The sequence below is a fragment of the Octodon degus genome, unplaced genomic scaffold, assembly GCF_000260255.1.
Source record: "Octodon degus isolate 3935 unplaced genomic scaffold, OctDeg1.0 scaffold00071, whole genome shotgun sequence".
NCBI lineage: Eukaryota > Metazoa > Chordata > Mammalia > Rodentia > Octodontidae > Octodon > Octodon degus.
This window is the reverse complement of record NW_004524647.1, coordinates 8,791,979-8,797,086: the sequence shown is the minus strand read 5'-3', so window position 1 is coordinate 8,797,086 and position 5,108 is coordinate 8,791,979. Positions and strand designations below refer to the sequence as shown.

At 41.2% G+C, this 5,108-nt stretch overlaps 1 pseudogene; it reads right to left on the bottom strand.

Annotated features, from left to right (window-relative positions):
* Nucleotides 1–4,589: 4,589 nt before the first annotated feature.
* On the bottom strand, nucleotides 4,590–4,895 carry LOC101591793 (annotated as a pseudogene).
* Nucleotides 4,896–5,108: the final 213 nt, after the last annotated feature.

Below are 5,108 nucleotides of genomic sequence, written 5' to 3'. Positions count from 1 at the left end.
TTGAACACACATGTAAAGTGTGAGAAACCAAAAGTATGAATAAGGACCAGAACATATACTAGGTATTACAGATAATACAGATGAGGAGATCAGAGGTATGGCAAGGAAAGATCTTAAAAAGAGTGAAGACTGGCCAGGTGTGGGGTATACACCTTCAATACCATCCACTCTGGGACATGTAGGCAGAACTGCAGCTTCAAGCCTAACATCGGTGATTTTGCAAAAACTTACCTCAAAGTAAAAATCAAAAAGGGCCAGGGATGTAGCTCAGTGTAAACACCTGAGGCTCAATCCCCAGTGAAACACACACACACACACACACACACACACCACACAAACACACACAGTATACACAAACACACACTACACACATGCATGTGCATGCACACAGAGTAAGGAGTAGACAGAAAACAAATGAGAAATATCACAAAAGTTACTGGAGACAGCAAAAATTAGAGGTAGAAAATATGCAGAATAAAACTCCTGCAGAGAAAAATCCAAACCACAGGGAAAATGGAAGAGGATCATAGGAGAAGAAAGAAGGTCAGATTTAAAATTAGAAGAAAACATTAGTGTTACAGTGTCTTTTATTGGCATTTATGAAGAAGACTGATTTAAGTTCATGTTTATAACTCCTGGACATAAATCCATTGTAGCCTTAGGGCTTGGAATCTAGGCCATTGAGAGGTTTACTTTTGCTTCACAGGGAAAAATGTGAGTTAAGTCTGCTCAAACAGCCAGGAATGGTTAGACATTCCCAGAATGCAGTCTCTGTAGATGCACATTGATCATGACAACAAACTCATGAAGCTCAGCCTTCTGCTTTAGGGTCTTCTTTTGTAGAACCTTCACCATGACCCTGGAAGGGGCTCATAATTTGTTTAAATGGTGTGTGAGTGCGTGTGTGTGTGTGTGTGTGTGTGTGTGTGTGTAACTATAAAACTGATCTATTTTAACTTCAGTGAGGATTGCTTTCCATTTCCCTTCTAATTTACAGAGTCTGAAGTCACTTTGTGTGCAGTTACATTATGTGAGGTTATCCTCATGTAGACATGCCTTCGTGGATATTCCTGCCACCCTCGGACACTATGGCATGAGCGTCCAGGGCTTGTGGAATTTTGCCACGGGACTGCATCTCATGATGCTGGGCCTCGGAATGGTATTGGAGGAAAAAAGAAATTTGGAATGTATCGAGCCAGAAGCAGGCGTATGTGAAGGTCTTATAACCATCAAATGTAAAACAGGAAGTGGAAGATTTAGCTCCTATTAAAGTCTAGTCACAACTGAAGTTTTTGCCTTTCAGGCATATATATATATATACTATATATATATGTATATATATATATATATACACACACATATGTATGTATATATACTATGCTATGTGTATGTACTATATATATACATATATATATATAGCTTGTGCAATTATGAATGTACCAAACATCTTTGTTCCTCTCTTAGATCTCATATTAGAGCTATTTTAATTCTAAGATGCATATGGTATGCCTACATGTGTGTACTAAACTCTACCTGAAGGCAAGAGGCTTTCTACCCCACCTAATAAACAGCACAGCACCTGGCATGTAGTGGACAGTCAACAAATAATTGTTAGATTGGTGAATGAATGAGTGAAAAACATGAAATAAGTATCTGATTATTCATTCCTCAAGCACCATCAGTGTAGCTTCGCATTTGTTGTGGAGAAAGAATGTATAACAATAAAGATCATGACACATGAGAGAAGTGCCTTTTTTACCTGCCGCCCTCACCTGCAGGGAGCGGATGAAGGGTTGGAAGTGAGAATGGTTAAGGGACAAATTCCTGCATCATATTCCGTTTGTCTGGTTGAGGTTCCTATGTTCTGGACTAGAGAATTCTCTTCTTGCTGTCCTTTGGAGTTTCTTTACATCTCTGCAGAGGTTTTGTTTGTTTGTTTTGTTTTTAACTGAGGTTTATTTGTTGCAAAACCACTTTGCATGTTTTTGTTCCCTTTTCAGTGGAAACCTCTGCTTGAAGACAGAACTAGAGTTTCCTCACAAATTTTGGATTACAAATAAAGTCTTACTCTTTCCCCTGAGACTCTTTGGGAGCACCATTTTATTTTATTTTTTTAAGTTATGACTATGCAGAACTGGGACTTGCATAAGGCCACCAAGATGCCAGAGTCAGGAGCTAAACATTTCTCTTTAAAATTTGGAAGGTGAATTTAAACCAAGATTTTTATTTGGATAGCCTAGTTCTTGGAAAAGCGGATGGTGTCTCCTGGGACAGCCTTAAAAAGCTTTCACGGCTAGGTTCAGGCATTCATTTGTCCATTATTAGCCTCTATAGAAAAAGCCTTCCTTGCAAAGCCCTGTGATAGGGACTTTAGGGAATACAAAGGTGCTTTTTATTCCATCTAGACAAAGCTCTTGTGCAGGTTAAATTTACTTTGATTTGCTTTCCCTGATGGTCAACTCCAAATCTGAGCTGTTGCGAAATTCTTCTTCATATCAAATCAGAGTCCTCTCTGTTGATGTTCAAGATAATTTTTGTTTGTTTACAACTATTTAGTTCTTATTGGAAAAGAACAACTCTACCATTTTCTACCTAATCCCTCTTGCTGAACTGAAAAGCGTTAACATAATCACTATAGAGTGTTATCTTTCTCAGGCAGTGAAATCATTATCCTTTAACATGAGCCCTGTTGGCCCCTTTCGCTAGGCTAACGGTGAGATGGAAGACAGGGCACTGGGGAAAGGTTGACCGACTTCAGCCAGGCTGATTTCATAGTCTGGCTTAGTATGACCTCTTTCCCAATCATATCTCACATCTTGGCCAGAATCTCCAAGGGAAAAACTCTGGAGCCTCGAGGTTGCTCTGACCAGGGAGAATCTGGGGACCAGGCACTGGCTCAGCCCAGCCTAACCAGCCAGCTCTGCTTGAGGCAGGAAGTAAAGTATCATTTGGTATCTGAGTTCTCTCAAGTCCACACTTGACACTCTGGTACAACCAAAATAGTCATTCTCCAATTCAGGGTATGACCTGAAAATATCAGCATATTCCCTAGACAAAGAAGGTAACAAAAGAAAAGGACAAATGTCTTCTGGGCAGAAACCTAGCAGAGATCTTGCTACAATCCACAGTACAAAATGATGGAGTCTCTGGTGGAGACAGAGACTATGTGCTACTGGCCAGCCCAGAGTGGCAGCTGCTGGCTGGAACTAAATGTGCTGGTGAGCCGGGCTGGCTCTGTATTTCAGTGGGGCCCAGTGCAGAATGAAAGCATGGAGCCTCTTGCTAAAAAAAAAAAAAAAAAAAAAAAAAAAAAAAAAAAAAAATTCAAAATAACAGCAGTAGAGCTTTAAAGGAAACATGGAGTCTTCTGAGAATGGGCTATAGGTGACCAAGGTCAATCTCCAGTTAAGATTAAGAATTAAGGGCTCTAGTTAGGAGTCCATCTTTGCTTGCTCTGTGCTACTGCTTCATCCATCCTGTGGTTTTTGTGGCCACTGATGGATGAAGGTGGCACCTTACATCTTCAACTGAGCCTAGTTCCAACCTTGTGCTTGTATTTACCTGAAAATCAGCAAGATTGAAAAAATAGGTTTATCATCTTGTCCCCTGTCTAGGAAATCTCTCCAGGTACCCACTCTGCCTGGTGACATGTGGAGCAGATACCAGCATCTCTCGCTCTGAGCTCCCTGTGCACTTCCCCAGCTTTCATAGTGTCTTATAGCCATCTGCCTTCTGATCTTCTCGGCATTGCTTGTGAGTCTTGCTTATCTTTGTGTTCCTTGAAGTCTAATACATATGTGCACAGAGCGGGCAACACTAGTTGCTGAATGAACAGCAAATTATTTGAGTATAAGTCTGCTGGGCTACTGGCTTTATTCTCAGAAATCGTTTATTCAGAGCAGCAATGTGTCATCTCCCTGCCATTGGTGTTGGTCACCCAACCGCACTGGAGGCCAGGCACACATCATCAAGAGATTCTGAAAAGCTTCCATATGTCAAGAGCCAAGTTAGCAGTGTGGTGAGGGACCTAGGTGTGTGTCACATAGGAAACTCTGGAGAGAATGAATGCTATTTAGCCTGGAGAGGAGAGAATGCATGTGAGGCATGCTGCCATGCACAACTATGCCAAGCACTGACAAATAGAGGAGTTACTCTTCTTTCTGGTGTTCTAGATTCTATCTAAAGAATGTAAAAAGAAGGAGACAAATAGATGAATGACTCAGCAAGGAAAAGCTTTCTTAGGATAAGAATTATCCAACCATTGGATGATTGGCCTCAAACAACCTGCAGTGGTAACATTTGATGAAATATAAATTACTCAACTTTTGGCTTTTTATCCTGGATGGAATATTAGGCCAGATAAACTTCATGATGCCATATTTTAATTCAGGATTGTACAAGCTTTTATTTTTATCCCAACCTGGTTTTCAACCAACCTCAGGCCCTGAGGTAATAATGCCAAGTGATGTTTATGTGTGAGGGAGGAATGAACTCACCCAAGCTGCCATAAACTATATGTTGTCCTTTCTTTTCTTTTCTTTTTTTTTTTTTTTTTTTTTACACTTTTCCAGTTTTTATTGTGAGTTAAGTCATGATTCAGGGTCCCAGGGTAGGACCATCATGTATCCAGGTCCCACTTTACCACCAGGAGAAATGCCTTCAGCTTGGCAGTTGTCCCAGGCTGCGGCCCAGGATATGGGGCAGAGGGACTTGTACACTCACCGGTACCACTCGCAGACAGAGCTATCACCCCCTTTTTCAGTCATTGCCTTCTGGCAGCAGTGATAGTCCAGGTAGTTCTGCCAGCAGCTCCTGGTCTGGTTCTGATTGGGGAAGTGGCTGTCTAAAGGGGAAGTCTTATAGTTCTTGATTTTGGTCTTGATGTCTTCTGCCATAGTGCTGACTACCTAAATAAGCCCCTGAAGCAGCAAGTGGCTCAGTGTCTGTTCTTTGGATTTGAATGACTCTTTACTTCCTTGGAAGTGGTAAAGGTAGGACAGGTTAAGTTACTTCACAGTTGCTGAGTGGTTCTTATCAGGGCCAGGCTTTGAATACTAACTGGAAATTTCGAGTCCAGAAAGTCACATCAGCATTTGTACAAAGACTTT